This window comes from Macrobrachium nipponense, chromosome 31, assembly GCF_015104395.2.
Source record: "Macrobrachium nipponense isolate FS-2020 chromosome 31, ASM1510439v2, whole genome shotgun sequence".
NCBI lineage: Eukaryota > Metazoa > Arthropoda > Malacostraca > Decapoda > Palaemonidae > Macrobrachium > Macrobrachium nipponense.
In genome coordinates this window covers 71,079,403-71,091,902 of record NC_061093.1, presented here as the reverse complement: position 1 = coordinate 71,091,902, position 12,500 = coordinate 71,079,403, and positions in this window count along the sequence as shown.

Genomic DNA, 12,500 nt, shown 5'->3' with positions numbered 1-12,500 from the left:
CAACAACAATAATAAGAATAATAATAATAATAATAATAATAATAATAATAATAATAATACTAATATAATAATACTTAGGAAGCAGACCCTCTCTCAAGCTTACTTTATTAAAAGTAATAGCTACTTCAGCAGCGTTACACTTGTAGAGATTCTTCTCTATTTTCCGAATAGCGGCTTTTTCCGTGCTGCTTAGACACGCTAGTAGAGCGCCTATGGAGGTCATGATCAAATACAGTCAAAATTGGTGAATATATTTGAATTTTACAGATAAACTTACCTGATACCATAGTTATCAAAGTCATAAACGATATATACCCTATATATATATATATATATATATCTATATATATATATATATATATATTATATAAATATATATATATATATATATTTGTGTGTGTGTGTGTGTCTCTCTCTCTCTCTATCCTCGGGCTGGGAAGCTGAGGGTGGACTGATCTTGAAGCGGTGTCCGTCCTCGTTTATATTTGGAGTTGACACAGGGGGTCTGCCCCATGCTGATCTACTATTGGCTGGCGGCGGTAGGTCTTCGTTTCATTGGTGGCTTGAACCGGGTCTCAAGCCACTTTCCACGCGTTGATGGTTGCGATGCTGTAAGTCCTGCAGCCGCCTTGATCTCCTTAGCGGCGTGGTTACGTTGATGGGCGTTTCGCTACGCTGCGGGACGTCACGGCTAACTTGATTATGGTTGGCTGCAGGAGTATCTCGTTCGGGGGCGTTATCTTCCGTGGAGTTGTCGTGCTCGGTGGTGTCATTGTTGGTGGCAGGTCCTCTCATACTCGTAGGGAGGAGAAATTCTTCCTGCGTCGTATTTAGTGTAGGTTTTACTTGCTGGATGAGAAGCGCCTCCAGCAGGCGTAACCGACGGGCATCAGGGGCCTTCCCGATGATCTTCATGTTTTGGATGATCACATCCCGGGAGATGGCCTCTTGATGTTTGGTGCGGGTGTGATTCTTGATAGCCCCCTCTTGGGCTTGGCATGAGAGTCTCTTCGACAGGCGCAAGGTAGTCATACCAACGTAGGCGCCGCTGCAACCGCGGACTGGGCATGTATACTGGTACACCACATGCGTCTGCTTCAGGGGTCTTCGGTCGGGGATACATTTTCAGAAATAATTTTCTTAACTGAGCCCTCTTCTTCACGGTAATGAGAACTCATGAAGGCTTTATAATACAGCTTGATATTATCCTGGGGGCGGGGTTGCAAGCTCTCACTACCGTACCATTTCTCCAGGGCTGTACGGACTATGGTATCATAGTTTATCTGTAAAATTCAAATATACACACCAATTTTGACTCTGTATTTGATCATGACCTCCATAGGCGCTCTACTAGCCTGTCTAAGTAGCACGGAAAAAGCCGCAATTCGGAAAATAGAGAAGAATCTGTACAAGTGTAACGCTGCTGAAGTAGCCATTACTTTTCATAAACAATAATAATAATAATAAACAGAATGGCAGAATTAAGCTAGTTGATTTTGTATATTGTTTTTTTCTATTTTTCTTACAATTCGCTTCTCAGTAAGTAAGAAAAATAGAAAAAACAATATATAAAATCAACCTGCTTGATTCTGCCATTTTTTTTAAATCATTTGCCTAAAAGAGGGTCCTCTAATAAAATAACTAATAATAATAATAATAATAATAATAATAATAATAATAATTGTAAATGGGAAAAACTCTCTATCGCGAGTATATATAAAATGCTAAGGTGTCCGCAATAATAACAAATGTTGCGAGTCCGTGTATAATTTTTAAAACTCTTTACAAAAAGCTTTCGAACCCTCTCTTGGGTTCATCTTCTGAAGATGAACCCAGGGAAGGGTTTTAAAGCTTTATGTAAAGAGAGGTAAAAATTATACACGGACTCGTAACATTTTTTATAAAATAAAATAATAATAATAATAATAATAATAATAATAATAATAATAATAATAATAATAATAATAATAATAATAATAATAAAGAGTGCAGGGAGAAGGACTAATAAAAGTAGACGAAGACCCAGAAATATACAGAGACAGGAGAATGACATACAGAACAGAGGACTGGCACAACAAACCAGTGCACGGACAATACATGAGACAGACTAAAGAACTAGCCAGCGATGACACATGCCAATGGCTATAGAGGGGAGAGCTAAAGAAGGAAACTGAAGGAATGATAACAACGGCACAAGATCAGGCTCTAAGAACCAGATATGTTCAAAGAACGATAGACGGAAATAACATCTCTCCCATATGTAGGAAGTGCAATACGAAAAATGAAGCCATAAACCACATAGCAAGCGAATGCCCGGCACTTGCACAGTACCAGTACAAAAAGAGGCATGATTCAGTGGTAAAAAAGGCGGAATTTATGAAGGAAAATCAGCCAGCTATGAAAGGCAACATTAATATAGAAGTAGATTCATATTCGTACGAATCGGTATTACCCATAAACAATTTTCATATTATTTTTTTATCTGGAAATTTGAGACATTAACGTCTGTCGTCTTCCAGAATTTATTAAGGAAAATCAGCCAGACCATCACAGGCATCATTAATATACAAATAGATTCACATTCGCACGAATCGGTGGTATTACCAATATACAACTTTCATATCCTTTTTTTTATCAGAAAATTTTAGACACTTGATATTTCCTAATATTTTAGAACCTTGACATTTCCTGCGGAATTTATGCAACCACTCAACAGTATAACCGAAGCTGGTGGATTGAAAACACCTGGAATTTTTCGGGTAAAATTCTCTCCCGGAAACTCCTCAACTTTGTGCTCCGCGGAGCAATCCTAACGACTTCCAGGAGCAATAACCTGGTAAAACGAGGTCACGTCCAAAAGTTAAAGTTTAATTTTTGTGATTTCAAAGAATGTGATTAAATGCGAATAAGAAACTGCATCAGTTTTCTGCCTTCAACTTTTAGCTTAAAGATGACGGATTTTACTTTGGAGTAATTTTCGAAAGATGAGTACATTATTATTATTATTATTATTATTATTATTATTATTATTATTATTATTATATTATTATTATTATTATTATCTTATTTTATTTTTTTATTTTTTTATTTTTTTATTTTTTATTTTTTTATTTTTTGTTTTTTTGTTTTTGTTTTTGCTCTATCACAGTTGTTGTTGTTGTTGTTGTTGTTGTTGTTGTTGATGTTGCTGTTTTTGTTGTTGTTGTTTTGTTAGTAGTAACAGTAGTTTTTTGTTATTTCAAAGAATATGATTCAATGCGAATAACTGTATCAGTTTTCTGCCTTTATATTTTAGCTTAATTAAGGATGATGGAGTTTTAATAATCTTGGAGTACTTTCGAAAGATTAGTATAGCATTATATAATTATTATTATTATTATTATTATTATTATTATTATTTTTTTTTTTTTTTTTTTTGTTTTGCTCTATCACAGTCCTCCAATTCGACTGGGTGGTATTTATAGTGTGGGGTTCCGGGTTGCTTCCTGCCTCCTTAGGATTCATCACTTTTCTTACTATGTGTGCCGTTTCTAGGATCACACTCTTCTGCATGAGTCCTGGAGCTACTTCAGTCTCTAGTTTTTCTAGATTCCTTTTCAGGGATCTTGGATCGTGCCTAGTGCTCCTATGATTATGGGTACGATTTCCACTGGCGTATCCCATATCCTTCTTATTTCTATTTTCAGATCTTGATACTTATCCATTTTTTCCCCCCCTTTCTTTCTCTTCAACTCTGGTGTCCCATGGTATTGCGACATCAATGAGTGATACTTTCTTCTTGACTTTGTCAGTCAACGTCACGTCTGGTCTGTTTTGCACGTATTCGTTACCCTATCCGTTCTGATACCATAGTCCCAGAGGATCTTTGCCTGATCGTTTTTCTATCACTCCCTCAGGTTGGTGCTCGTACCACTTATTACTGCAAGGTAGCTGATGTTTCTTGCACAGGCTCCAGTGGAGGGCTTTTACCACTGAATCATGCCTCTTTTTGTACTGGTTCTGTGCAAGTGCCGGGCATTCGCTTGCTATGTGGTTTATGGTTTCATTTTTCGTATTGCACTTCCTACATATGGGAGAGATGTTATTTCCGTCTATCGTTCTTTGAACATATCTGGTTCTTAGGGCCTGATCTTGTGCCGTTGTTATCATTCCTTCAGTTTCCTTCTTTAGCTCTCCCCTCTATAGCCATTGGCATGTGTCATCGCTGGCTAGTTCTTTAGTCTGTCTCATGTATTGTCCGTGCATTGGTTTGTTGTGCCAGTTCCTCTGTTCTGTATGTCATTCTCCTGTCTCTGTATATTTCTGGGTCTTCGTATACTTTTATTAGTCCTTCTTCCCATGCACTCTTTATTATTATTATTATTATTATTATTATTATTATTATTATTATTATTATTATTATTATTATTATTATTATTATTATTATTATTATTATTATTATTTTATTCTATAAAAAATGTTACGAGTCCGTGTATAATTTTTACCTCTCTTTACATAAAGCTTTAAAACCCTTCCCTGGGTTCATCTTCAGAAGATGAACCCAAGAAAGGGTTCGAAAGCTTTTTGTAAAGAGTTTTAAAAATTATACACGGACTCGCAACATTTGTTATTATTGCGGACACCTTAGCATTTTATATATACTCTCGCGATAGAGAGTTTTTCCCATTTAGTATTATTATTATTATTTATTATTATTATTATTATTATTATTATTATTATTATTATTATTATTATTATTATTATTATTTTGGTAGAGGACCCTCTTTTAGGCAAATGATTTAAAAAAAATGGCAGAATCAAGCAGGTTGATTTTATATATTGTTTTTTTCTATTTTTCTTACTTACTGAGAAGCGAATTGTAAGAAAAATAGAAAAAAACAATATACAAAATCAACTAGCTTAATTCTGCCATTCTGTTTATTATTATTATTATTGTTTATGAAAAGTAATGGCTACTTCAGCAGCGTTACACTTGTACAGATTCTTCTCTATTTTCCGAATTGCGGCTTTTTCCGTGCTACTTAGACAGGCTAGTAGAGCGCCTATGGAGGTCATGATCAAATACAGAGTCAAAATTGGTGTGTATATTTGAATTTTACAGATAAACTATGATACCATAGTCCGTACAGCCCTGGAGAAATGGTACGGTAGTGAGAGCTTGCAACCCCGCCCCCAGGATAATATCAAGCTGTATTATAAAGCCTTCATGAGTTCTCATTACCGTGAAGAAGAGGGCTCAGTTAAGAAAATTATTTCTGAAAATGTATCCCCGACCGAAGACCCTCTGAAGCAGACGCATGTGGTGTACCAGTATACATGCCCAGTCCGCGGTTGCAGCGGCGCCTACGTTGGTATGACTACCATGCGCCTGTCGAAGAGACTCTCATGCCACGCCCAAGAGGGGGCTATCAAGAATCACACCCGCACCAAACATCAAGAGGCCATCTCCCGGGATGTGATCATCCAAAACATGAAGATCATCGGGAAGGCCCCTGATGCCCGTCGGTTACGCCTGCTGGAGGCGCTTCTCATCCAGCAAGTAAAACCTACACTAATACGACGCAGGAAGAATTTCTCCTCCCTACGAGTATGAGAGGACCTGCCACCAACAATGACACCACCGAGCACGACAACTCCACGGAAGATAACGAAACCCCCAAACGAGATACTCCTGCAGCCAACCATAATCAAGTTAGCCGTGACGTCCCGCAACGTAGCGAAACGCCCATAAACGTAACCACGCCGCTAAGGAGATCAAGGCGGCTGCAGGACTTACAGCATCGCAACCATCAACGCGTGGAAAGTGGCTTGAGACCCGGTTCAAGCCACCAATGAAACGAAGACCTACCGCCGCCAGCCAATATTAGATCAGCATGGGGCAGACCCCCATGCTGTCAACTCCAAATATAACGAGGACGGACACCGCTTCAAGATCAGTCCACCCTCAGCTTCCCAGCCCGAGGATAGAGAGAGAGAGAACACACACACACACACACACACAAATATATATATATATATATATATATATATATATATATATATATATATATATATATATATATATATATATATATCGTTTATGACTTTGATAACTATGGTAATCATATAGTTTATCTGTAAAATTCAAATATATTCACCAATTTTGACTATATTTGATCATGACCTCCATAGGCGCTCTACTAGCGTGTCTAAGCAGCACGAAAAAAAAAAAGCCGCTATTCGGAAAATAGAGAAAAATCTCTACAAGTGTAAACGCTGCTGAAGTAGCTATTACTTTTAATAAAGTAAGCTTGAGAGAGGGTCTGCGTCCTAAGTTTATTATTATTATTATTATTATTATTATTATTATTATTATTATTATTATTATTATTATTATTATTATTATTATTATTATTGTTGTTGTTGTTGTTGTTGTTGTTGTTGTTTTGTCAGCAGCGGCAGCAGCAGCAGCAGGAGCAGCAGTAGTAGCAGTAGTAGTGAGTAGTAGTAGTAGTAGTAGTAGTAGTAGTAGTAATGACATTAAATTAAATGTTCTTATATACTTGTAATACCAAAGCTATTATTGGGACATTAAAAGGGACGAGGAAACATGATGTGACAAAATTTCCCAGTGTAAAGCTTCCATAATCCGAATTTAATGAAAACGATGGAAAGAATCTCGGGCGATGCAAGAGAAGATACGAACACTCTGGACGTACTTGACGGTTCCTGTGGTTGGAGAGCCTTTAAACATTTCAAATATTAGACAAAACTCGCCAAACGTCAGCTTACCAGGACAAAAGGGGCATATTGGATTTTTAGGAAACTCCTGCGTGCGTCTGCATCCTCTCCCAGCTGCGGAAGGTCGAACACATGTCTGTTCATTTGGAAGTTGAGCGTACAACAAAATACCTCTGAGGCTAGAGAGAGAGAGAAGAGAGAGAGAGAGAGAGAGAGAGAGAGTTTACACTCTGCACAAACGTTTTCGGATGGTTGGCCAAATTCAGTTGTTTGAGCTGCTGCAGTCAATTGTCTTTCTTTTTTTTTTTTTTTTTTTTGTTTTTTGTTTTTTGTTTTTTAATTGGCGAAGTCTTGTTTTGCGTTTCGGGCTTCCAAAAACCAGTGCCCCTTTAGTTGATGAGTCTTTGACAACTGGTATAAAGAATCGCTTCATAGTATTCAAACGGTGTTGCATATTTCCTCTTTCTGGGGCAGAAAATGTTTTGACCTCACAGAAAATGCAAAGAAAAACAAACTTTGTTTATAGAGACAACGTTGTTTATAAAATGGTAAAGGGAGATTGATATAGCTTTAAAAGCTATTCTGAAAAATGCAGAGAGAGAGAGAGAGAGAGAGAGAGAGAGAGAGAGAGAGAGATTTCAATAAAATCTGAGAGAGACAGAGAGAAACCGAGAGCAATAGCTTTTTTATGCAATCTAGGGAGAGAGATTGATGAATTTCCAGTGAAATATTGAACAGGCGAGAGAGAGAGAGAGAGAGAGAGAGAGAGAGAGAGAGAGAGAGAGAGAGAGAGATTTTTCAATAAAATCTGAGAGAGACAGCGAGAAACAAATAGAACCAAAGCTTTTCTATGTAATCTAGGGAGAGAGATTGATGAATTTCCGAGTGAAATATTGAACAGGCGCACGAGAGAGAGAGAGAGAGAGAGAGAGAGAGAGAGAGAGAGAGAGAGAGAGAGAGAGAGATTGTTTGCACGCACAACGGGAATACCATTCATGGTAGCTACATCAAGAACATAAAATCTCAATTTTGAATGGAGATGGAGACACGATATATTTTTGTGAGTGAGGATTGTGCAACTATATAGTTGTGACAAAGGTAAACAAATAAATAAAAATGATAAAGATATCGAGTCGAAAAGGTAGGTTTATAAAAAATGAAGAATAGTTTCTATTTCTCGTTTTGAATAATTTTCTTCACTAAGGAATAGTAAATCCTCACTGATAAATCTCATACTTCAAACGTATTGATTTGGTAAAACAAAAAAATCAAGGAAGGAAACAAATGATAAAAAAAGAATATTGGTATATGTTCTCGTTTTGTTTTGTTTTAAATAGTTCTCTGTTTCATATTAAATCTAATTTCTACCCCTTTTTTCTGCTTTGTATACTTTTTACCATGTGTACGTTCTTTGTCTGGTGTCTTGCTACGTGAGTCCTTAGATAACTCAGCCAACAACAACAACAACAACAAAAATAATAATAATAATAATAATAATAATAATAATAATAATAATAATAATAATAATAATAATAATAATAATAATAATATGAGTGATAGAAAACGATCGGGCAAAGATCCTCAGGGACTATGGTATCAGAGCAGATAGGGTGATACGTGTAAATAGACCAGAAGTGACGTTGATTGACAAAATCATGAAGAAAGTATCACTGATTGATGTGACATAACCATGGCCAGGGACACCCAGAGTTAAAGAGAAAGAAAGGGAAAAACTGGATAAGTATCAAAGACCTGAAAATAGAAATAAGAAGGATATGAGATATGCCAGTGGAAATCGTACCCGTAAATCATAGGAGCACTAGGCACGATCCCAAGATCCCTGAAAAGGAATCTAGAAAAACTAGACCCTGAAGTAGCTCCAGGACTCATGCAAAAGAGTGTGATCCTTGAAACGGCACACATAGTAAGAAAAGTGATGGACTCCTAAGGAGGCAGGATGCAACCCGAAACCCCACACTATAAATACCACCCGGTCGAATTGGAGGACTGTGATAGAGCAAAAAAAAAAAAAAAATAAATAAATAATAATAATAATTGAAAAAGAAACCCACAAAATTACTGTAGAAGTAGAACCGCATTATTATTGTTGTTATTGTTGTTGTTGTTGTTGAACTAAGCAAGACCTTCTTTCAGTTTTCTTCTGAAGATTGAAAAAGAAACCCACAAAATTACTGTGTCTAACGTGTTCACTAATCATAAATGAAATGGAAATATCTATAAGTAAACACGTTAGACACGGTAATTTTGTCGGTTTCTTTTTCAATCTTCAGAAGAGAACATAAAGAAATTTGTCTAGTTCAATGATAATAATATAATAATAATAATAATAATAATAATAATAATAATAATAATAATAATAATAATAATAATAATAATAATAATAGGCTTCTACTTCTATTTTGTTTTCAGGTAAGTATGAAAGACTTCCAGTGTCTGAATTATTTTGCGCGTAAAACTGAAGTCGTAGTTGAAATAGATGGTAGTCGAACATTCTATGAAAAAGAATTCCATGCCGGACACAAAAGTTTAAGGGTGATAGGACAACGTGATAAACTCACGGTCTCAAAAGAAGCTCAAAAAAGAGCGAAATAACGTAGCGCAAACAGATTTTCCATTCTTTCAGGTCGAAAATTGTATTGAATATTTATTTAAGCAATTAAAAAAAATAAAATAACAATTCTGCTCTCTGGGATTTTGAAAGCAGAGGATTCATGCTCTTTAGTGTTTTAGTAAACGTGGAAGACGGTTTGGTCTACATTATATTTTCCATAATTCTCTAAGTTTTATGTTTCCGCCATTCTTAATATCTTAAGTTTTATGTCAATGGTCTGCCCCAATTTAAAAAATGAAATAAAATAAAGAATCTGCTCTCTAGTGATTTCATAGCAGAGGATTTATGCTCTTTATTGTTTTAATAAACGTGAAAGACGATGTTGTCTACATTATCTTTTCCATAATTCTCTTAAGTTTTATGTTTCCATCATTCTCAGTATCTTAGTTTTATGCCAATGGTCTTCGCCGGTCAGCCGAACCACTATGAGTTATTTCCACAATACAAATACATCAGCTTATATTTTATCTCGTCATGGAAACTAAAAGCAAATAGTTAAGTACCAAATGGATTAAGTTCACATTCCTTGAGCCTCAGACATGTGACGGATTGTATTTAAGCCAGTTTTTATTACCTGGGATTCATTTTTTCCCTTTGATATATTTAGTTATCCATTTATATCTATGCAAAAAAAATGGTAAGTTCGTCGCATTTGAATGAATGGAATCATAACTATCATATATCATGCACATTTTCACTGCTAGTCCCGTTTATAGGATAAAATGAGAAAACATGTTCTACCGGGATATTATATGTATTATAAAAAATAATTTCTATTCATACCATTTAAAAAACGTTTTTGAAACTCTATTTGATTTAGTTTTCCAGTAACGGCCACTTAGGGCATTTATTATAGTTCATAATTAACGAAAAAATATGCTAAATATTGAAAATTTGACTTTGGAATCCTATGCCATGAATGGGAATAAAAATATATAATTTCCGATAAATCCAGACAGAAACATTTGCATACTGAAATGTTCACGTGTAATGCAACGCAATTCCTGGCACTTATATCGAACGCCTATCAGACGAAGTGGCAGTTTTAGTGAAATTACCATCTTGCGTTCTCATTTCCATTTCGAAGTTTGTTGCACCATTACACCGTCTTAACTGGGCCACAGAGGAGGATAGTAAACACGACAGCCAGCCAATAAAGGCCGGTGTTTCTGTCACCCGAAAATATATCGCCCCCACAGGTAGTAAGACTTCGGGGATCAGGCTGAGATCTCAAGATGCGACCCAGTGTACGTTTCCTATACAGCCATATACGTTCATAGTACTGCGCCTCTTGATTTCATATCATTAGATATTAAAAAAATTAACATAAGGTGAAATACACATAGACAAGTGTACATTGATACTCATGTTAATAAAACTCAAAAATCTCTTGTTGTTGTTGTTGTTATAGACTTAGCTGGCCTTATGTCAGCACGGGCTCTTGCCCCCAGAGCAGTCCGTAAATCCGAAATAACTGAAAAGAAAAATAACGGAGCATGGGACAATTTTCTTGGTGCTTATACATACGAGTATATATATATATATATATATATATATATATATATATATATATATATATATATATATATATATATATATATATATATATATATATATATATATACCAAGAAACATCTCCCATGCTTCTTTAATATCATTTTCAGGCATTTCCGGGACTTTATCCGTATCATTGGAGAGTACGTTCATTCTGTAATATCGTGTGATATGAAAGGAAAGACTACGAAATTATGAACGCATATAAGGCATTATACGAAATGTTAACTGTGTATATATATATATATATATATATATATATATATATATATATATATAGATATATATATATATATATATATATATATATATAAGCGTATTATTATTATTATTATTATTATTATTATTATTATTATTATTATTATTATTTATGGTCAACGTGTAGCCTGGGCTATACCAAAGGGATAGAAAGTAATTAGGGAGAGCTCGCCGTTCATTTTTATGTACAGAGAGAGAGAGAGAGAGAGAGAGAGAGAGAGAGAGAGAGAGAGATCCTTACTGAAGAAGCGTCTCCTTCTGTAGTTCTTATTTCGATAGTGTATATGTTCGATACAAGTTCGTCTCTCTTATGAATACTTACACGCGGTAATCTCTTACAAGAATTTAGATTCTCATTCCCTAAAGGTTATGGAAACTTTTCGTGTAAAATCATTTAACATAACTAGATTGGCAAGAGCGAGTTTCCACCTTTTATCAAGAAACAAAAACGCCAATGTTGAGAGGGTCAGATCTGTAGATAATATACTCTGAACACACTTTAATTTTAATTTTGCAAATGCAAATAGACTATCAGGTCAACAGCTATTACACCACATTTAGACTGAAATTCAGGGGCAACCTGACACTGATGTTGACGCCTTTGAAAAATGACAGGCTGACAAAAACGCAAAATTTGTGCGTTGAAACTACGAAACCCCAACGCATATTCTTCTTTTCAAGCCGTGACTTATTATGTGATGATAAATGCAATTATGGAGCCGAATAATAAACTATTAGACCCTGAACACCATTGACACGAACTCTTTATTAGGTAAAAGGAAGACTAATTTGCAGGTTTACATAAAGAAAATTTGACACAGATTCTTTGCCTTCATCAGATCATATACTGCAAACTCTTTCATAGGTAATGAAAAGACTAATTATTAAGTTTACATAAAGAAAATCTGACACATTCTTTGCTTTCATCAAATCATATCCTACTTGAAACTTACTCGAAGATTCTAAAATTATGAGGATTTGTGCTGATCGACGTCTTTCCATCGAGTCACGAGGGCTTTATTTTACATGTTCTTCATGGAGATATCTTTGAAACTACATGTGACAGTTCGTTTATCCTCCATTTCATATTTATTCGTAACAACTTGCATGAAAAATGCAGCTTTGATATTTGTTCACATGGCCATAAAATCAGATTAGCTTTCATTTCTTTCCCCTTCCCCTACCGTCATATTTTAGTGAAGGTTTTCATATCGGGAATATTGTCATATATTTCTTCGTGTTGAATTTCAAAAAGCCTTCGAACCAGAATTTAGCTAGTGAACAAAACACGCGAGCATGTTGTGTACTGACACACTGTGTAGCTCGTGCTTCATTA